This window comes from Haliotis rufescens, unplaced genomic scaffold, assembly GCF_023055435.1.
Source record: "Haliotis rufescens isolate VD_foot unplaced genomic scaffold, xgHalRufe1.0.p SCAF_16, whole genome shotgun sequence".
Taxonomy (NCBI): Eukaryota; Metazoa; Mollusca; class Gastropoda; order Lepetellida; family Haliotidae; genus Haliotis; species Haliotis rufescens.
This window is the reverse complement of record NW_025963846.1, coordinates 15332012-15355505: the sequence shown is the minus strand read 5'-3', so window position 1 is coordinate 15355505 and position 23494 is coordinate 15332012. Positions and strand designations below refer to the sequence as shown.

The 23494-nt window shown below is 39.8% G+C and overlaps 1 long non-coding RNA gene across 1 annotated transcript; it reads left to right on the top strand.

The window, feature by feature from the left end:
* The first annotated feature begins 14395 nt into the window (after window positions 1–14395).
* On the top strand, window positions 14396–17373 carry LOC124120696. The gene is made up of 2 exons (XR_006858873.2): window positions 14396–14714; window positions 16784–17373. It is a non-coding gene; the product is annotated as an uncharacterized LOC124120696 (long non-coding RNA).
* Window positions 17374–23494: the final 6121 nt, after the last annotated feature.

Here is a 23494-nt window from a genome sequence, read left to right as displayed (position 1 = left end):
GAGCTGAAAAAGTTTGGTCCTAACCGCACCCAACATCTACAAGTTTGTAAGCTTGTAGACATCATTAAGAAGTAATTAACAGTCCCATGCTGAGACCTTTCTCAAAATTCAGACCGGTGGCAGGCTGCCAACAAAGAGAAGAAAATATCGCAACCCCGACACGAGTGTGCTCAGTCAAACAATGAACTTACAACCGGCAGAAAACAACTCCAATTGAGTATGCCGATGCTGTATCTCAGCCGTGTTGGCCTGAAAATTTAAACATGCTAATTAAATCCAAAATCGTATAAATATTTTTAATAGAAACCGTATCTTAATTTGTTCTTGCACTGCATCATATCGTGTTTTTCATCTGTATATGTGTAATGTGTATATGTATCCATGACTACACTTATACCGCATATTCTGCAACAGACTATAATTAATCACCTTATTATTGTCTCTCCATTTACCATGGCTGACTGCACTAATACCCAGTATACATGTAGGCTTTTTGTTCAAAAAGGAAATGTGCAGGAAATTATATGTAACAATTAACTGTGTACTAATTACATGTTTGAATGTTATCAGATTTACGTTCTGAGATACAGTGATGTAAGCATCTTCTAAAATCTTCTAAAAATATAATAAAATACAAAACTCTCTGCCGTAATTTTTTGTGGAAATCATTCGATCAAGTAAAAATGACTGCGTGACAAGACGAATCAACTATTTATACCCGATAAAAGAAACTGCCGTATTTTAGGAACAGTGCTATAACAAGACATTTGAAATTTCTAACAAGCAGATACATTAGATACAGTGACTAGACTACAGGTACGTAATCCGTATCAATCAAAGGTGTAAAAAAACTGAAAATCATATCTGTCGGAGACCTACCAAATTACCAAGTTTTATCATTACTATATTTATTACAATGCAAATACTTTAGTGATACATTTTTTAGAGGAGAGGGCATACACACAAATATATTGCTTCCGTGTGTGAATGCAGGTTGTACTTGGTATCTAAGTTCTCAGTTTCATACCGGTTGTATAACTGAATTTGTATATGGAACCATGCGTACAGCATGACAATTATTTGCTATTCGTCAGTTTACGACACACATAACACGGTCAAACAATTTTAGGCACCGCTTTTGCGAGTTATTTAGTACAATAATGTTTTATTAAAATCTATTTCAATTTGTTTTCACCATTTTCCCTATTGACAGTCGTTGTTGCGTGCGTCACTAGGTAATTAGTACGGATTGACCTTGTTTATTGTTTCTATACTTTGAGGATTTCTGTGGCAAGTGGCGGACGTAATTCAAACTCCTTCCGCACTGACACCGCATCAAATATATTTGTGTACCGATTACATAACTCTAATGGACAGGGTGGGGTGGTAGTTCACCGGACGACACTGTGTATATTGAGCGGCTCCTTTGATATCTCCTCCAAACATACGTTTATTGAATGACCCCATTAAACGATGATACACATCTCGATGAATATATCAAGGCACTAATTCATCTTTCATAAACATTTTTTTGTCTTTGTGCTTAATATATCCACATATCAACGAACATTTGTAAAACATGTATCCTAAAAAAACCCAACATTTTCAGGCTAGGTATTTGCCCACAGCAACACCTGCATAACTGTTTATTCACGCGTGGTGTGGTAGATCGTAATTGACCGAGAGCAGGTATTGTAGAATCACCTGTAAATAAGGCCGACACTGTAATTAGATACAACGTACTAATGAGAATTATCATAAGAAGGCTATTGTTTTTTCTGAACTGTTACCATTTTCATACCAAAAGTGACAATGCAGTTAAAAGTTGCTTTAGTGTCACAATATTCACTCACGTTTTCCTCAATCGCATTGAAACATAATTCCTACTGGTCAGTTCGAAACCGCATGTAATTAAATAATTATTTCGAGATTTCGTTAGAATGTAAGATATTCAGCCAAACGTTATGCAATAAAAGACGAATAGTTTTTTTTCATTAAAATACGCGCACGCGTACCTGTATATTGCATACCTAGTGTCACGTAATTGCCCAGTGTGATGTATCAACGGGACATAAAATGGGAAATGAAATAGAAACTAACTAAAATTTAATGTTGTGGAAAATAACTCCAATGAATTTGAGCACACGCACATGAATTCGTATGATAAACTGTCAAAACGTTTTGAGAGGTAAGGCCGGGTTCATTAAAGATCGCTACAATATGTAAAACAGGTGAAATTTGTAGAACTAAAGGAAACATCCAACCAAAAGCCCTTTTTAAATAGTAATTTAATGATATAATATAAAGTATATTTCACATGATACAATATACTTTGCAAACAGTTAGTTGATGCTTGAAAGGGACTGACGAAAACATGGGCGAAATATTTAAATAACGCCGTAAAATAGTTGAATTAAGTAAAAATTAGTTAAATTTTGTGTCATGATACTTGAATAAATACATTTAATGTATTTGCGAAAGAAAAACATGAGTTTTGAGTAAAGAAACATGTTCTCGCCCATGGGCCTGCCCATGGGCCAAACCTTTTTCTCGCCAATGGGCGAAATATTTCAATATCGCTATAAAATCGTTGAATAAAGTTAAAATGAGTTTAATTTTGTGTCATGATACTTGAATGAATACATTAAATGTATTTGCGAAACAAAAACATGAGTTTTAAGTGAAGGAACATATTCTCGCCCATGGGCCTGCCCATGGGCCTACCCAACGGCCTACCCATGGGCGAAATATTTCAATATCGCTATAAAATCGTTGAATTAAGTTAAAATGAGTTAAATTTTGTGTCATGATACTTCAATAAATACATTTAATGTATTTGCGAAACAAAATCATGAGTTTTAAGTAAAGGAACATGTTCTCGCCCATGGGCCAGACTTCGCCCATGGGCAGGCCCATGGGCGACATAGTCTAAATATTGAGTTTTTAAACAATTTTTTTTTCATTTTTTCTTCCTTGGTATGTTCCCATGAAAACGGCATGTTTAATTTTGTAAATACCTTTAACCGAGACTGGGCAAAGAGCGTAGAGTTTCTGGACTTTTGGGTTTCCAGAATTAAAATGGGACGTGTTAATTATATAAAAAAAAAGACTGAAAAACATTTCAGGGATAGAAATACACACTGCGAGCGAGCCTGCACGTTTTCTTTTTCATTCGTTTCCCACCGCCTCTGTGGCCTAGTGGTAGAGCGTGCGCCCAATGAGCGGAAGATCAGGGTTTGATACCCTGCCGTGTCATACCAAAAGACGTAAAAAAATGGTACATGTTGTTAACCTGCCTGGCGCTCGGCATTAAGGAGCTAAAACAAGGACTGGTCGGCTCGGAGTCAGTATACTGTGTCTGAGAGGGGTACTCATGTTAAACTGCGGCATACAATCGGCATTAGTCCAGTACAAGCAGACACACACGTCACCATGAACTTGCATTAACCTCCACTTCACCTTCATTCCTTCGGCGTTAAAGGATGGATTTGACGATGAATATACATGAATATTGCTAAAAGGTCCCGTGCATGACAATACAGATAAGCGGAAATGGAAGTCTCTCGACAAACGGGTTCCCCGACTTGTCACAGTGTTGAAAGTAGTCCGCTTCAGTGGGCGTGGCTTTATTTTTTTACATTCATTGGAAAATGAGTGCAATAACGCGTGACCAAGTCAGCTAATCAGAATGCAGAAATTACAATGAACACAACACAAATGTAATTATTACTTTCACAATAATACTACAATAGTGCGGGGTACCATGGCAACGCTTCCGCAATAGTGAACATAGCCTCCAAAGTCACCACTAAAAGAATTTCTTATCTTGACAAAATATGAAAGCGTAATGTTTAATAGAATAAACAGTTCGGGCATAAGCAACTCGACACTCCGTCCACACCTGGGAATAATGATGAGTGAGTCGGAGGCAGGTCTGACCCAATACACAGTGGGTATGCGCTGTCCATGCCAAACCGGACGTTGTTAAGTAGCAACCACCATTTTCTCGCTGGACAGTAAAACGTGATTTCACCCGAGCACATGGAGCATGGTTTAGGCAGGTGTTTGGCCCCTTTACATTATAACTTGAACTAACTCTAACTTCTATCTTGCACCCAAGGGCTCTCGACACTCAATAACAAGTTCAATATTTCTTTCCTTACTTTGGGGGTTATATTGCGCTATAGAGTAAAAACAACATAATTACTTCATACTTGAGCAATTGTGTGTCAATTTTAGGCTATTTTAGGATTTCTATCAATGTTTTACCTTTTTCTGATGTATATATTCCGAGATCTTCGAGTTGATGGTAGTTGGTTTATCACTGTCTGGGTTGTTGATTTTATTATATCAGCTGACTGTTTTGGTAGTTGTAGCACGACAAAATTTCATTTATACCTTGTTCCTGCCTTGTTCCTGCCTTGTTCCTGCCTTGTTCCTGCCGATAAGTAAAACATGACACCATGTCCAGGATATGTATCCTTCTAGAAATGATAGAATGTCTGGTTCATGATCACTTGATTGTCTGGTCAAAACTCGAGTGTTTACAGGCCGTGGCATGGCAGGAGTACTGTGGTGCGGCGACAAACAACACAAACACATACTTTTTATGCAAATTGTGTTTGACGGTGCTACCCGTCGAACAGGACATGCTTACCCTTTTCGAGAACACCTGGTGTCATCACTGATTTTCATCGATCCATATATATAAGTTTTACCAGTTTTGACTTTGACGCCAAAATTATTGTTTACCCTCTGTGTTAAACTTTTATCGATCAGTAACCGATGACCACCTTCCAGTCAACTAACCACAACACCAAATTCAGCAACTCGGCAGCTGTTCGCGGTGTACAATTCATGTCGTTGTCCTGTTATCTACCACCGAGTGTAATCACGATCAACACAACACCCCATGTAACGAAAGATGTACATGCACGAGGCATCACAATACGAGCTGAGCGTGTATTCGGGGAACAGGTTACTATCGCAACAGTTCATGAAAGTAGGATACCCTCACACGTGTTGTATCTTGTCATGAATCAGGGACAGATACACGGAATGGACAGCGTGTGGCCGGTAACTGGATGCTGTACTGTGTAATAGGTACGTATAGTATAGACAGTCTGTAAGTTATCAACGAGGCAGATCGTAACACACACGTACACTGCCACATGTTCCTTGTAAAAAACAATTCACCAGCTGTCACCGGGTGCTTGCAGACAGAGTCGATCTCGTCGCTCCTGATCTTTATATAATACTGGTGTTGTGTTGATGCAGCACAGCCATGAAGGGTAGTACTGCAAGCACAGCGTTCATTTGTTTTGGAGCTTGGATTCTTGGCGTTAATGGAATTGTGAGTATTTAATTTTTATGAATGTATTTAAGTGATCATCAAGATGATTTTTCCTTTTTTCAATTTACTAACAAAATACTTCTTATACAAACGATACTGATAGGAAAAAGTGCAATTTTAATAAGTGAATAATTTTTTTGCAAAAAATGTTATGAAATTTTTAAAAACATGCCTGTTAATTCTATGGTCCCGAAGCAGCTCTTTTTGCATCTTCTAACAATATGTAATCATTATAACAAAAATTCCCTTACCAAGATACGGGGTGAGTGAGTGATTTTGATTTCACGCCGCTTTTAGCAATATTCGAGCAATATCTCGGCGGGGGACACCATAAATGGGCTTCACACATTGTACCCATATCGGGAATCGAACTCGGGTCTTCGGCGTGACGAGCGAACGCTTTAACCACGAGGCTACCCGACCGCCCCTACCGAGATACGGAGACCAGTAGCTTGTCCTTGACTGTTTTGATTTAAACTTTATGCAACTCATGTCTAGATATTTCATTTTAATATCAAATCTTATTTTTATTTATATAAAGATTTCCAGCTGTAAACAATATCATTTTGACGTATATGCATTATACCACTACACACAGCCAGATAAACCTGTAAACACGCAGTCAATCCACATTGTTTGAAGTTCAGCATACCGGTTGATAAAATCAATCTCGTACGTGAATTTGCCGTATTTATACACAGAAACATACAGAAAATACAAACAACTCGTCAGTTCGTTTTATCTGTGCATTGTCAGAATCTTAAAAACTTAATGTGGAAATACAATATATGCTTGCCAGATAAACATCGAAATTAGTGTCCCCCTGTAAACGAATAAAACAATCCTAATGTAGAAGTTTTCGGTTACCTAGCGTGACGCGTATGTGACAAATGTCCCACCCTGGCAAACTTGTTTCATTGATGCTGGCATGGTGAAACGAACAGACCTATTCCGACCTTTGTCTGGGAACATCCTTGTTTTAGCCCCTTAATGCCCAGCGCCAGACAGGGTAACAACAAGTACAATCTTTTAACGTCTTTTTGTATGACGCGGCCCGGGATCGAACCCTGGACCTTCCGCTCTCCGGGCGGACGCTCTACCACAAGACCACGGAGGCGGTCCACATTTGTCTGAACAGAAAAGCATGGGTGGGGCTAGGGAGTCGGGTTTGATGGCCTGTTCTCACCACATCCAGAACTTACACTTACGGATTAGGCTTTGTGGTGTGCAAAGTTATTTGACGAATAAGTGTGGGAGGGTGTTCCTTAATGTTTTTTATGCTTCATAGAGTCATAAACACAAAGATTTTTTTCCGCGTCAGCCAGTGAAATTTCTAAAACTAAAATATACTTTATCTATTTAGGAAATGACATTCACTTTGTGTGAGTTTATTGAAATATATATACTTTTTTAAAGTAAGCCTTGACGATATACGACTTTTCCATCAAACAAGAGGTCGGTCACACGACCGCGAAACTGAATTTCATAAGTGTATGAAGGACACATTTGACGTTCATATGTTTTATAGAGATTGTATTCTTGAAAAATCCCTTACACATCCCTGTGGGGAACCCCTGGGGATTCCCTAGCATCCCTTGCACGAATAATTACAGAAGCGTTGTTTCTGATCTTTGGGTCACATGAAGCTCCGACGTTCATTCAGTTTGGCCCTCAGTCTCGTGGAAAACGTTTGAGCGTCAACTGTATCGTTCGTGCGCTGATGAGCATCAGATTCACGGCCACGTGACAGACCTCTCGTCCAGTGGAAAAGCTGTGTAAATGTTTAGTCATACGTGCACTAAACAACGATACCTGATATATTTTATAGAAGACTCATACCAAACATGTGTTTATTTCCAGTTCCTAAAATAATATGCAAGCATGGACAGAACTTGTTGCTCAAAGAATCCTGCATTTGTCTCCAGATAATAGTCCATCAGTGGTGTATGACGTCCCCACTCACTGTACAAGCTGACCCGCCAGAATCCCAGAGTCGCCCTCCGGGATAGAAAAGGTCTTCAGCAACAAATGCTGTCCGTAAAAGGCGACTATGCTTGTCGTAAGAGGCGACTAACGGGTTCGGTTTGTCAGGTGGTGATGCAGGTCATTGTATCCCAAATGCGTGGATCGATGCTCATGATATCAATCACTGGATTGTTTGGTCCAGACTCGATTATTTACAGACCGCCGTCATATAGCTGGAATATTGCTGATTGCGGCGTTAAACAACAAACCAAATAAAACAAAACGATTATGACCCATTGTCCGTTAGCACCAGACCTGCAGTTATGGGTTGCCTCGAAGTACCAAAAGGACTATCGCGAGCTACATTACTTCGGGCTTTCCCCCCACGCTATGCTGATTCGCTTTCATGATGTCCTGTTAAAGGCACTATTGAGCCTGAACTTCTAGGCTCTGATAGTGTATAACAACTTTAAATCTTACATTATGTTTCTAGGTTTGTCAGCACCACATCCGTGGTCGTGGGTTTCATGGAAGTGGTAAACGCCGGAAACCTGTATCACTTCGGGCTTTCCTCCCACATTAAACTGACACGCCATGATATAACTGGAATACTGTTAAAAGCGGCGTTAAACCCAACTCACTAACTCATGATCAGAACTTACAAAAACGTGCATCAACAATATACATCGGCTTCCAAGTCCCCGTTCCACAAAGCGAGGGGCGGTCGGGTAGCCTAGTGGTTAAAGCGTTCGCTCGTCATGTCCCATGTGTGAAGCCCATTTCTAGTGTCCCCCGCCGTGATATTGCTGGAATATTGCTAAAAGCGGCGTAAAACCATACACACTCACTCACTCCACAAAGCGATCTTAGCGCTGAGACAATCCCATACTTTAACACAGGCTTATAATAATCGGAGAGCTAAGATCGCTTAGTAGAACTGGACCCAGAGAGTTAACTAAGCCACCTTTCCACGATTACTCCGCTGACAACCACGCTACACTCACACAAGCCGCCAACATCATAAAGCGAAGAGAGATGCTACTCAGCGACAGATGTGCCCATCCAAAGTCCCAGTAAGCCGACCCACTTCGCTGTGTTATTGTTTATACCCCCACCAACATCCGCCTCACCCCGCCAATTTTCTCAACTAAGGCAATGATACTTTCTCTCCTCTTTTTCTTTATTTATAGGTATATTATTTCAATAATACCTTAACTGATAATAATTCTACGATCTATTCTGTTTTTTTGGCATAGTTTGTATTTAGTGGTTTTGTTTATTTGTCTGTTTACTCCCCCTTTTTTATCTCAATATATACAACTTAACATAAATCTATTTCTTCATCAATACACTCAGCCCCAACAGTTTATATTTTGGGTCAGGTGTTACACTATTGCCTTATTGCCTTATTTATTATCAAATCAGCCCCACCTGACCTCCTCCCCGAAATATAAATTTTCGAAATCGGAGGGGGCACGGGTGACCCAGTCGTCTAAGGCACAGCGATTCTCTGTGCGGAGTTGTGTCCCTTGGGCACGCCAGAAACCCATGATTGTGGGTTCGAATCCCGGTTCGACCCGATTATGTTTCTAGATTTTTTCAGCACCATGCCCGTGCTCGTGGGTTTAACCGAAGTGGTAAACGTCTGAGACCTGCATCACTTGGGGCTTTCCTCCCACATTAAGCTGACACACCGCGATATAACTGGAATACTGTTAAAAGCGGCGTTAAACCAAACTCACTCACTCACACTCACTCAAAATCGGAAGTGGACGTTAAAACCTTAATTACTAGCAATGCTCTTGGTTTTTGCCGAGGACGTCAGAAAACTAGGTCGGAACAAGAGCCATAAACATGTTTACCAATGTGTGCAAGATTAGTGCAAGATCAAGTTTCATTGTCGACGTACGTCAAACAAGAGATGAAAATTCGGAGGCAATGATTATAACATAACATATCCTGTGACAATTCCTAGAATAACAAAAACAAGTTTCATAGAATTTTTACAATTCTTTAGATAACATTCCAAATAATTGACACAGTTGACTTTGTAACACAACTTTGAAAACCAGCAGTCAATAGGCATACGTTATTCTTCAGAATAATGTGTTTACGTTGGGTGGAATGGCAACACAACGTGAGGGAGGTGTTAAGCGGCATTTTTACAGCTGTATCCTATAATCGAGCCATCCCCGGGTTAGAATTGGACTTCAGCATCCCATGCGGTTTGAGGTGACTAATGGGATCGGGTGGTCAGGCTCGCTGACTTGGTTGATGCATGTCATAGTATAGCTCAGTTGCGTAGATCGATGCTTATGAATCACTGTATTGTCTGGTCCAGACTCGATTATTTACAGAATGCCGCCTTATAGCTGAACTGTCCAGCATTATACAAAAAACAAATATTATCGAACCAGGCAAACAAGTGATTGACAGCATGAGTAACGATTCAAGAAGTCGGGGCACGATCCCACACAATCCGGCAGGTCATACAGCCCACGCTTTTTGTTTGTTTGTTTGTTTGCTTGCTTGTACATATCCAGCTACGCAGGAAAGACCTAATCAGCATTGGGTCAGACAAAGAAGTGGTTGTTATTTTCAACATGCTGACCCATGTCATCCAAACAGCAAAAAAACCTCACCACCAGCTGATAATAACAATGTGCCGAGGGGAACTCATGGGGGTGTATGTGATTTTGTACCCAAAACAAATGTTTACCTCAGTGATTTTGTGAAGCATAAAACATCTATAGAAAATTTTATATTTCAGTATATAATTATATTATGTCCCTGTACATTGCAAACGAATTAACAAAAATATGAAGCACAATATCGCTTTATTTATTACTACTGAAATAATGCATAGCCACACGTTTTCTCGGGGGTCACAAGCCAAGCAGTGTATCATCTCGGGATAGTGAGTGAGTATGGTTTTACGCCGCTTCTAACAATATTCCAGCAATATCATGGCGGTCGACACCAGAAATGGGCTTCTCACATTGTATCCATTTGGGAATCGAACCCGGGTCTTCGGCGTGACGAGCGAACGCTTTAACCACTCGGCTACCCCACCGCCCTTCATCACGCGATAAGTGTGGACACTACTAGATGTCGTTGAGCTTTATCCAATCCTATTGATGTATTATGTCATTAATTTTAAATAAAAAGGTACTGCATATTTTGAAGCTAATACCAAATTAGAGGGGGTGGGAAGGGACAGCGATTTATATTGTTGCTGTGACAAAGAAGCATGCAACAAAATATTAACGAAAAGATAACGCAATGGTACATAACCAAAGCTGTTTTACAGCAGCCACTCAACATGTACCTGCATTGTGAAACAGAATACGGGAATACGTCTTTAGCTCCACCACACTGACGCACACACATTAATGCCACAAACAAGAAATCATGTGACGGAAATATGTTAATAGACGATTAGTATACAAATGTATGGGATTTGACAAGGAACCTCTGATGTGCACACCGGTGATACTCGCGCTCACAGTGTTACTGATGTCAACAGAGACGCGTTCTCCTTTGTGTGTTGGAATATTGGTGGTCTTCTCAGCAAAATAAATGATGTTGACTTTTTAACTTACATCAGTAAATTTGATATTGTGTGCCTTGTTGAGACATTTGTTGTAAATATTCCAGGAAAACATTGGCTACATGGATATGATACTTTTTACTGTCCTGCAGTTAAGTTATCCAACTATGGACGTTTATCAGGTGGTATTTGTCTGTGTGTACGTCAATCACTGAATAGTTTCTGTAATGTTATACAAGCAGATAGAGACAACATAATTGGTCTCTCGTTATCTAAAGATTTATTTAGAATTGACAAAAATGTGAATTTGTTATGTACCTATATCCCTCCAATGGGGTCTCCTTATTATAATCATGTAAACACCAATAGTAACATTGTAAAAGTAGAAGAATTCTTAATAGATAATGATGAAATGTTTTCAAATTCATACAATTTAATCTGTGGAGATATGAACGCGAGAACAGGTGAGAGAAATAACCCTGATATTAGCAATAATGATGATAGCTTCAATCATACCTCCCCTTTCCCTGAGGAGGAGGATGACCCTGTTGAGGATGGTACTTCACAGGATACAGTTGTAAATAGATTTGGTCAAATGTTGTTGGATTTATGCTATGTTTTTAAACTTTACATCGTAAATGGACGTGTATATGGTGATACTAATGGGGAATTTACTTATTGTAGCCAACATGGATCTAGTGTGAACGATTATTTTATAAGTTCACCAGATTTTTTTCAGTTTATCAATATGTTCACTGTCGGTGATCGATCTGATTCTGATCACTTTCCATTAGAATTGATGTGTAGATTTCCAAATATGGGTAAGAGGTGCAACAATGATTCATGTATGGATCCACAAGCATCAGAGAAAATTGTATGGAATGATCATTACTCCAGTTTGTTTCTTGATAACCTGAGATATAATTTTACTGAAAACAAAGAAATGGTCCTTAAAGAAATTGATAATGCTATTGAAAACGCAATTAGCCACTTTGTCGACATTGTATTAGACTCTGCTAGCTGCATGAAAAAGACAATACGACATAATCCACAATTTGCAAATCACAAACCACTAAGTCTAGAATGTAGACAAGCGAAACGAGAAACACGTAGGGCACTTAGGAGATTTAGAACACAAAGAACAGTCGCTAACAGAATTGTGTACTGTAGACAAAGAAATCATTATAAATTTTGTTGCAGAAAATTTAAATCCATTTCACGTAAGAAATCAGCTGAAAGATTGCATAGAAGCATAAATAGTCAATCTAGCTTTTGGAAACAGATAAGAATCATATAACGAAAGCAGAATGGCTGTGCCATTTTAGAGAGGTTTTTGCAAATGACAATGTTTTTTCTCCTCACTTAGATGATGAAAATGAACTCAGTTCTAATCAGTTTACAGATATTGATGCATTCATACTAAATTCTACGATAACTGAACATGAAATTACATCATCAATAAATAAGTTAAAAAAAGGAAAATCCGCCGGGCCCGATCAAGTGCTGATAGAAATGCTTAAATGTTCCCAATTAGATATTATGCCATTTCTTCATAAATGTTTCAACAAACTCTTTGATAATCAAATATTTCCAAACAGTTGGTCTTGTTCAGAAATAGTCCCTCTACATAAAAAAGGCGATCCGAGAAACCCTGACAACTACAGGGGGATCTCATTAATGAGTGTTCTGGGGAAAAATTTTACCTCTGTTTTGAATAACAGGCTTACTAACTGGGCGAATATGAGAGATAAGATACCGGAAGTTCAAGCTGGTTTTAGAAAAAATTATTCAACCATAGATCATATTTTTACATTATATGCTGCAATTCAAAAATGTCTAACACGTCGTAAACACAAGGTTTACGTTGGTTTTATTGATTTTAAAAAGGCATTTGATACAGTTGATCGTTATAAATTATGGTGTTGTTTAAGAAAAGCTGGACTACAAGGGAAGATGTTTAATATACTACAATCAATGTATTCAAATATCAAGTCATGTGTACGTAGTGATTATGGTGTTACTGATTTTATCGATTGCCCATCTGGTTTACGTCAGGGATGTATACTGAGTCCTCTGTTATTTTCGTTTTTCATAAGCGAATTATATTATGAAATCTCAAGTAACGGCAAGCATGGCATACAGATGTATCCTGACATCCTTGAACTTCTTATGCTCCTTTTTGCCGATGATGTTATTTTACTATCTGACACTGTTATTGGTCTACAGAATCAGTTGAATGTATTAGATAAATATACTAAGGAATGGAATTTATCTGTAAATTTAGATAAGACAGAAATTATAGTATTCAGAAAAGGGGGTCCTTTAAATTTTAGGGAAAGATGGTACTTAAATGGACAACAAATTAATGTAGTTAATGGTTATAAGTATCTCGGCATAATGTTTAATTCAACACTAAATATGAACAAATGTGTATCTGACTTATCACTGCGAGGGAAACGAGCTTCACTTAATATAATGTCTGTTTCACATAAACTTGGAGTTATTACTCCAAAAGTATTTTTCAAATTATTTGATACTCAAATACAGCCAATTTTATTGTATGGATCTGAAGTGTGGGGTTACCGAAGATATGAATGTTTAGAAAGAATTCACCTACTGGCATGTAAAAAGTTTCTTCGCGTTGGAATAGCAACACCAAATAATATGATATATGGAGAATGTGGAAGATACCCACTTTACATTAATTCACAAATAAAGTGTTTAAAATATTGGTTTAATATCATCCGTATGCCAGAACATCGGCTTCCGAAAAAAGCTTATAACATGCTCTTTCATTTAGATAGTATCGGTAAAGTTACATGGGTATCGCATATTAGGACACTATTATTCTCACATGGATATGGGTATATATGGCTTAACCAATCTGTTGGTGATCAACATTTATTTCTAAATGATTTTCGTAAAATAGCAATAAATATGTTCTATCAAGGGTGGCAATGCAACTTGGAAAATAGTTCACGTTATGATTTGTACAGAACATTGAGAACTCTATTAGAGCCAGAAAAATATCTATCAGTTTTAACAAATAGTCACCTAAGAAATGGATATATTAAATACAGACTTGGCTTGTCAAAACTTATGATTAACTATGGACGGAATATATCACTTGAAAGAATACAAAGAATTTGTCCATTCTGTAACTCTGCAATAGAAGACGAAATACATTTTACCTTTGAATGTCCTTATTATGCAGAATTACGTACTAAATATATACCAGAATGTTTCTTATCTAAGACGAGTAGAATAGCTTTTGTTTCTATTTTGTCATCGAATGATGCCGATGTAATGTTTAAACTGTCTTTATTTGTAAAACATGGGATGGAACTACGAAATAACATGTTGAGTGGAAATTCATAATTTTAATTACCTCACCCTAGAAAGCCCTCATGATTATCACCGATTGTTAAATGAATGTTATATTTATATAAATTTTTTTGTATCTCCCAATCTGTAAATTCTCACCCACTGTATTTATCTGAACTTGTATATGGGCCGATGGCCTTTGATACAATAAACATCTTTGACTTGACTTGACTTGACTGTATATGTTAAAGGTACAGAGACTTAAGGTCATACTGAAGCTTGTCACTTTAATGACAACAAAGCATCTCAACCAGGATGTTGATAGAGTCTGCTGACGCTGCGAAACTGTGTACGGAACGGGCGTGTAAACAAGTGAGCCTGAATTCGTCGTATTGGGCTTCACTTCGTTTCTTGGAAACAAGGAAATGTCGCAGTAACCTAGATTTCTAGCTGCAGATGTAGGTATATATAGCCCTAGTGCAGCATCACCATCACAAACACTTGACGTTTTGCAAGAACAAGGTAAGATATATGTTTATTCACAACTCCATATACATGCTCGGGTTTTTCTCTTTCTTACTCGTTGGTGATGTTTCTATGGCAAACTGCATGTCCTGGATGTTGATTCTTTTCTCGTTAACACGTTGAGTTATGATATATCAGATACACAGGACAACTTACATTGTTTCTTTGCATAAACCATTTTGTAGCTTCGTGTATGTGTAATTCGCAGTGACATGACATGCGTGTACATCAGATTTAAATATTATTAAGAAACAAATTAGCCACCCTAATGCTGAATTAGGCGGTTACCTTGAATTTGGAAAATACTCGATTTTGATAGGTCAATCTGCGGTATTAAATCACAATAAACCACCTCTGATTGAAACAGTCGATTTGAAGGCCGCATCGCCGCGGAAGCTTTCATTTTTAGACTAGTACATGAACTTCTTTTACAGTTATTTCTGTAGTATATCTAAATAATCATGTGTACAATTGTAGGCTACAAAATGCAAAGATGCGGTAACTTCAATATTCAAAGGATGTGTACCAATATATTTCTACATTTCTAGAAATCTACAAAGAGAATGTTTTCAAGTTTTGAGGACAACAAAGACCTTTCTATTTTGAACTCTTCAAAAAACGACTGAATGTGCGATCAGAATGTGCGATAAGACGCCATAATAGTCACGTGTGGTGTAGAACAAAACCTTTCCAAGGCTTGCTTAGTTTTCTTCAGGGTGCCCCCCTCATGTTAGCTTAGTACGTTGCCGTGCTACATGCTTTCATGTCCCTGTCATAGGTTCGAGTGAAGTATTAGGCTGTAAACAAACTGCTTGAGCACATACAGTGATATAGAGCGCCATATTCTGTTTAATGGCAGTTGTCGGTGATTCCGTGTTCTGATCGACAACCCACTCAAAACACTAGATTCAACCCGTGCCGCTTCGCTCAATAGATTTGCTAACACCAAAGAGTTCGCGTTGTATATAGTCATGAGTGAGTGAGTGAGTATGGTTTTACGCCGCTTTTAGCAATATTCCAGCAATATCAGGGCGGGGGACACCAGAAATGGGCTTCACACATTGTACCCATGTCGGGAATCTAACCCGGGTCTTCGGCGTGACGAGCGAACGCTTTAACCACTAGGCTACCCGACCGCCCCGTATATAGTCATGGTGGAATGGAGATAAACATACTGTGTTTTCAGTGTTGAGCTAGGTTACCTGTAAATTTAACCTCGCTAAACTGAACTTGGAACCGAACGCGCAACGTGAGGTTTCAAATGTTGAATTTAGCTCGTTTATCTCATAATTCAATCAAGCAATCACCTATAATAATGAAAAATGAAAAATGACAAATTAAAACAATGTTAGCAGGCTAGCAGACTCCCCACTATGTCATGTCGAGACGAATTGCACGTACATGTAAATGCAAAATTGTTAATGAATTTTAAACTATCAGTCTAATCTAAAATAGCAATCAAAGTTATCCACTGACATATCTTAATTAATAGATTTTTTTTTTTTTGTGGAGGTGGTGGTGGGGGCTATATATTCACGTCAAACCGAATTCTACAGTCACAATTCCGGAATTTAGAAACAGTTTGTATACTGTCTCGGAATAAATACACTCCATTTTATAGTCATACTTTTCTCATGTAAATTCATAACACGACAGGTAGTCGCTAGAAAGCGCAACAATTCGCTGTACAGGGTTGCGTCCCTTAGACGCACCAGAAACCTATGATCGTGGGTTGGAAACCCAGATTCGCCCTGATTATCTTTCCAGGTTTGTCCGTGGATTCACCAAAGTGATAAAAGTCTAAGGCCTGCATCACTTTGGGCTTTCCTCCCACGTCAAATTGACACGCCGTGATATAACTCACTCACTCCCCTCACTTTCTTCATTGTCGTAAAATAACAGCTTGTGATCCTGATTGGCCGGCTCCAGTTGTGCTTGATGCCAGACTGACGTTATACTCATGTCCACTCTGAGGTGGGCTTTTACAAACAGTCTCCCACCTCGTCTCCCTTTCCCAAACTTGAAATGACACGTATATCATATACATAATGTGTTTATATTCACAGATATCCAAAGATGACAAAACTCCTCGCCGTTGTAGCCATGGCCATGCTGTTGGTGCTGCCCTACGCCCATGGCAATGGAGGAAGTTGCTGGGCCCCTCCGTTTGTGTTCGGCTCAACGTGTAGTTCGGACACTTCAATTTTCGGGAGTCCGGGTCACCGGGTCCGCTACTCAGTCAGCGTCACTGGCAATGGGGGGACACTCGTGTGCTGTGAGGCCAGAACCTGTGACACCAGAGGCTGCAGACTGAGGAGTATTGGGTGTGGTAGCTCCACTTTTGGTTCCACTGTCCCTTGGGGGAACAATCTCGCCACCCCGGCTGTCAAGTGCAAGGGAACGCCTTTCGGAGCCTTCATCCGCTTTTCACACTGAGATGGGATGGATTTCCGGGTTCTTCCGCTTTACCCACTTTGATGGGACAGGCTCATCCGCCTTTGACACCGAGACACGGTGGAAACGATGTATGCTGAGTGGAAAAATCCAAGAACACTTCCTTTTAATCCAAACAAAAAGCTGAAATATTTTGTATAATGTTATACACCAAAGATGTCATATTTTATATCGGTTGTGATAATAAAACATGCTAACAAAATATGCGTGCTGTTAATTTCAGTTATTGTAATAAATAAGATGCTGCTCACTAGTGACACCTCCTCTCCAATATCTCTGTCGGGGGGCACGGAGGGGGGGGGGGGGGGGGGGGGGGGTGGCAGTCGTCTGGGGCGCCGCGATTCGCTGTGCAGAGTTGCGTCCCGTGGGCACGCCAGAAACCTATGATTGTGGGTTCGAATCCCGGTTCGCCCCGATTATGTTTCTAGGTTTGTCAGCACCATACCCGTGCTCGTGGGTTTAACCCAAGTGATAAACGTCTGAGACCTGCATCACTTTCCTCCCACAGCGATATAACTGGAATACAGTTTAAAGCGGCGTTAAACCCAACTCACTCACCCACTATATCTCTGTTGAGAGGATTGCAATGTGTGTTACCCTGTCGATCAGCAAGGCTTACGATTAGAGTTATTTCTCTTTGGTTTGAGAAGTGACAGGGAGGAAAATGGACGTTCTATCACATTGATTAATATAGTTATCAAGCCGTAAATTGGGTTAAATTAAGGATTGACTTTGAATTCCTTGAGGTTCATTGTGGTATAAATCGAAAAACCGATGTGCAAAGAAAAGTTCTTACAAAAGTTTGCACAGTTTTTTCGATTCATACCTCAATGAGGGGGGTCGGGTAGCCTAGTGGTTAAAGCGTTCGCTCGTCACGCCGAAGAACCGGGTTCGATTCCCGACATTGGAAACCCATTTCCGGTGTCCCCCGCCGTGATATTGCTGGAATATTGCTAAAAGCGGCGTAAAACCGTTCTCACTCACCCTAAACATGTGTTAGCTACAATATGTTAATCAAAACCAATTATATAAAACAAAGCAGACAAAAATGACGAGACTGAAAAACATTTCAGGGGTAGAAATACACACTGCGAGAAAGCCTGCATGTTTTCGTTTTCATTCGTTTCCGACTGCCTCTGTGGTCTAGTGGTAGAGCATGCGCCCAGAGAGCGGAAGATCAGGGTTTGATCCCCTGCCGCGTCATACCAAAAGACATTAAAAAATGGTACTTGTTGTTACATTGCCTGGCGCTCGGCATTAAGGAGCTAAAACAAGGACTGATCGGCTCAGTGTCAGTATTTTGTGTCTTAGAGGGGAACTCATGTTAAACTGCGGCATACAATCGGCAATATTCCAGTACAAGCAGACACTCACGTCACCATGTAATTGCATTAATCTCCACTTCCCCTTCATTTCTTCGGCGTCAAAGGGTGGTTTTGACGATGAATATACATGCATTTTGCTAAAAGGTCCCGTGCATGACAATACAGATAAGCAGAAATGGAAGTCCCTCGACAAACGGGTTCACCGACTTGTCACAGTGTTGAAAGAAGTCCGCTTCGGTGGGCGTGGCTTCATTTTTTTACATTCATTGGGAAATTAGTGCAATAACGCGTGACCAAGTCAGCTAATCAGAATGCAGGAATAACAATGAACACAACACAAATGTAATAATTACTTTCACAATAATACTGCAATAGTGCGGGGTACCATGGCAACGCTTCCGCAATAGTGAACATAGCCTCCATAGTCACCACTAAAAGAATTTCTTGTCTTGACAAAATATGAAAGCGTATATGTTTAATAAAATAAACAGTAAAATGAAATAATACGCAGTGGGTAAGCGCTGTCCCATTCATGACCAACTCGTGTTATTCCGGGACAAGCCGAATAGCGACTCGTGCCCCTCTCGTGGCCATTTTTGCGACCGGGTTCCGTCTTAGCGCAAACGGGCATACCTAAAATAATTTTCAACTCGTTGCGCAATGGTTCACATATATTTTCCCATATATTATATATATTTCAGATGCAATTTAAAGCACATCTGGACATGCGGAATTATACAGTATGATTGAACACATTTAACTGTTTCTTGGGTATAATTTTAGATGCAAGACATATGTAAAAAAAAGAAATTATTTCTGAGGGATTCTTTGACGAAGAACTTGAAATCATACGCGCATTCTGATTGGTTTGTCGTATTTTCGCACATAACATTCATCGATAGGGGGACGAGTCTTCTTGCAGGTTACGGAAAGGGGCGAGTGGTCACGACTGGCGCTGTCCATGCCAAACCGGACGTTGTTAGGTAGCAACTACCGCTTTCTCGCTGGACAGTAAAACGTGATTTCGCCCGAGCACATGGAGCATGGTTTAGGCAAGTTTTTTTACCCTTTACATTATAACTTGAACTAACTCTTACTTATATCTTGCACGCAAGGGCTCCCGACACTCAATAACAAGTTCAATATTTCTTTCTTTACTTTGGGGGTTATCTTGCGCTATAGAGTAAAAACAACATCATTACTTCATACTTGAGCAATTGTGTGTCAATTTTAGGCTATTTTAGGATTTCTATCAATGTTTTACCTTTTTCTGATGTATAGATTCCGAGATATTTAACAAAACAAAAGCTGTTCGAGTTGATGGTAGTTGGTTTATCACTGTCTGGGTTGTTGATTTTATTATATCAGCTGAATGTCTTGGTAGTTGTAGCACGACAAAATCTCATTTATACCTTGTTCCTGCCTTGTTCCTGCCTTGTTCCTGCCTTGTTACTGCCGATAAGTAAAACATGACACCATGTCCAGGATATGTATCCTTCTAGAAATGATAGAATGTCTGGTTCATGATCACTTGATTGTCTGGTCAAAACACGAGTGTTTACAGGCCGTGGCATGGCAGGAGTACTGCGGTGCGGCGTCAAACAACACAAACACATACTTTTTATGCAAATTGTGTGAGTGACGGTGCTACCCGTCGAACAGGACATGCTTACCCTTTTCGAGAACACCTGGTGTCATCACCGATTTTCATCGATCCATATATATAAGTTTTACCAGTTTTGACTTTGACGCCAAAATTATTGTTTACCCTCTATGTTAAACTTTTATCGATCAGAAACCGATTATCATCCTCCAGTCAACTAACCACGACACCAAAATCAGCAACTCGGCAGCTGTTTGCGGTGTACAATTCATGTCGTTGTCCTGTTATCTACCACCGAGTGTAATCACGATCAACACAACACCCCATGTAACGAAAGATGTACGTACATGCACAACGCATCACAATACGAGCTGAGCGTGTATTCGGGGAACAGGTTACTATCGCAACAGTTCATGAAAGTAGGATACCCTCACACGTGTTGTATCTTGTCATGGATCAGGGACAGATACACGGAATGGACAGCGTGTGGCCGGTAACTGGATGCTGTACTGTGTAATAGGTACGTATAATATAGACAGTCTGTAAGTTATCAACGAGGCAGATCGTAACACACACGTACACTGCCACATGTTCCTTGTAAGAAACAATTCACCAGCTGTCACCGGGTGCTTGCAGACAGAGTCGATCTCGTCGCTCCCGATCTTTATATAATACTGGCGTTGTGTTGATGCAGCACAGCCATGAAGGGTAGTACTGCAAGCACAGCGTTCATTTGTTTTGGAGCTTGGATTCTTGGCGTTAATGGAATTGTGAGTATTTAATTTTTATACAATGTATTTAAGTGATCATCAAGATGATTTTTCCTTTTTTCAATTTACTAACAAAATACTTCTTATACAAACGATACTGATAGGAAAAAGTGCAATTTTAATAAGTGAATAATTTTTTTGCAAAAAATGTTATGAAATTTTTAAAAACACGCCTGTTAATTCTAGGGTCCCGAAGCAGCTCTTTTTGCATCTTCTAACAATATGTAATCATTATAACAAAAATTCCCTTACCAAGATACGGGGTGAGTGAGTGATTTTGATTTCACGCCGCTTTTAGCAATATTCGAGCAATATCTCGGTGGGGGACACCATAAATGGGCTTCACACATTGTACCCATATCGGGAATCGAATCCGGGTCTTCGGCGTGACGAGCGAACGCTTTAACCACGAGGCTACCCGACCGCCCCTACCGAGATACGGAGACCAGTAGCTTGTCCTTAACTGTTTTGATTTAAACTTTATGCAACTCATGTCTAGATATTTCATTTTAATATCAAATCTTATTTTTATTTATATAAAGATTTCCAGCTGTAAACAATATCATATTGACGTATATGCATTATACCACTACACACAGCCAGATAAACCAGTAAACACGCAGTCAATCCACATTGTTTGAAGTTCAGCATACCGGTTGAAAATATTAATCTCGTACGTGAATTTGCCGTATTTATACACAGAAACATACAGAAAATACAAACAACTAGTCAGTTCGTTTTATCTGTGCATAGTCAGAATCTGAAAAACTTAATGTGGAAATACAATATATGCTTGCCAGATAAACATCGAAATTAGTGTCCCCCTGTAAACAAATAAAACAATCCTGATGTAGAAGTTTTCGGTTACCTAGCGTGACGCGTATGTGACAAATGTCCCATCCTGGCAAACTTGTTTCATTGATGCTGGCATGGTGAAACGAACAGACCTATTCCGACCTTTGTCTGGGAACATTTAACATAATGTTAAATGATATACTTGTAATGGTAGGAGTTACACATTCGTCTGAACAGAAAAGCATGGGTGGGGCTGGGGAGTCGGGTTTGATGGCCTGTTCTCACCACATCCAGAACTTACACTAACGGATTAGGCTTTGTCGTGTGCAAAGTTATTTGACGATTAAGTGTGGGAGGGTGTTCCTTAATGTTTTTTATGCTTCATAGAGTCATAAACACAAAGATTTTTTTCCGCGTCAGCCAGTGAAATTTCTAAAACTAAAATATACTTTATCTATTTAGGAAATGACATTCACTTTGTGTGAGTTTATTGAAATATATATACTTTTTTAAAGTAAGCCTTGACGATATACGACTTTTCCATCAAACAAGAGGTCGGTCACACGACCGCGAAACTGAATTTCATAAGTGTATGAAGGACACATTTGACGTTCATATGTTTTATAGAGATTGTATTCTTGAAAAATCCCTTACACATCCCTGTGGGGAACCCCTGGGGATTCCCTAGCATCCCTCGCACGAATTATTACAGAAGCGTTGTTTCTGATCTTTGGGTCACATGAAGCTCCGACGTTCATTCAGTTTGGCCCTCAGTCTCGTGGAAAACGTTTGAGCGTCAACTGTATCGTTCGTGCGCTGATGAGCATCAGATTCACGGCCACGTGACAGACCTCTCGTCCAGTGGAAAAGCTGTGTAAATGTTTAGTCATACGTGCACTAAACAACGATACCTGATATATTTTATAGAAGACTCATACCAAACATGTGTTTATTTCCAGTTCCTAAAATAATATGCAAGCATGGACAGAACTTGTTGCTCAAAGAATCCTGCATTTGTCTCCAGATAATAGTCCATCAGTGGTGTATGACGTCCCCACTCACTGTACAAGCTGACCCGCCAGAATCCCAGAGTCGCCCTCCGGGATAGAAAAGGTCTTCAGCAACAAATGCTGTCCGTAAAAGGCGACTATGCTTGTCGTAAGAGGCGACTAACGGGTTCGGGTTGTCAGGTGGTGATGCAGGTCATTGTATCCCAAATGCGTGGATCGATGCTCATGATATCAATCACTGGATTGTTTGGTCCAGACTCGATTATTTACAGACCGCCGTCATATAGCTGGAATATTGCTGATTGCGGCGTTAAACAACAAACCAAATAAAACAAAACGATTATGACCCATTGTCCGTTAGCACCAGACCTGCAGTTATGGGTTGCCTCGAAGTACCAAAAGGACTATCGCGAGCTACATTACTTCGGGCTTTCCCCCCACGCTATGCTGATTCGCTTTCATGATGTCCTGTTAAAGGCACTATTGAGCCTGAACTTCTAGGCTCTGATAGTGTATAACAACTTTAACTCTTACATTATGTTTCTAGGTTTGCCAGCACCACATCCGTGGTCGTGGGTTTCATGGAAGTGGTAAACGCCGGAAATCTGTATCACTTCGGGCTTTCCTCCCACATTAAACTGACACGCCATGATATAACTGGAATACTGTTAAAAGCGGCGTTAAACCCAACTCACTAACTCATGATCAGAACTTACAAAAACGTGCATCAACAATATACATCGGCTTCCAAGTCCCCGTTCCACAAAGCGAGGGGCGGTCGGGTAGCCTAGTGGTTAAAGCGTTCGCTCGTCATGTCCCA